We start from the raw sequence: 624 nt of genomic DNA on the forward strand, positions 1-624 counted from the left end.
GAGATTGCGGAGTGGTGGGGCGCAGAGAAGTGGTGGCAAGGAGGAGACAGCCAGGAAAGAAACTGAGTCAGAAACCTGGGAGCTCAGGGGAAAAGGCAGTGGGGACAAGGCAATAACGGTGGCAGAGATCAGGGGAAAAGGCAGTGGGGATAAGACAGTGGCAAAGAAACGGGGTTTGCAGGCAGAAAGGAGCTCAGGACAGGTGTTGGAGGTGGCAGTGAGCCAAAAGCAGGAGAGGGGGAAATGAGACAGAAGTTAGAAGGGCGAGGAGCAGAGATTGGAGCAGGGCCGGAGCCGTAGTAAACAAAACCCAACTCGCGGGTCCAAGTAACAGGTTTATTAAACAGACAACACACTACACAGCCCCATGAAGTTATTGGCTCACACACACATGCGCACACACACACACGTACTCACAATGGCAGCAGGAAAAAGAGACTCAGTGGAAGGGTTCGAGTCCAGATAGGGAAGAGAAGCAGAGTCTAAATCCTTGATTGAAGAGTAGGGGGGAGGGTGATAGCTACCTATCCAGGCTGGAAAGGGGTCTTTGTCCAGTAGGTGTTGTCCAGAGGGGGGGTCGCCAGCAAGGGCCTCTGGGTGGATAGGTGGTGTAGCATGGTGCTG

The sequence above is a fragment of the Gavialis gangeticus genome, unplaced genomic scaffold (genome assembly GCF_001723915.1).
Source record: "Gavialis gangeticus isolate Ggan-Ray unplaced genomic scaffold, GavGan_comp1, whole genome shotgun sequence".
Taxonomy (NCBI): Eukaryota; Metazoa; Chordata; order Crocodylia; family Gavialidae; genus Gavialis; species Gavialis gangeticus.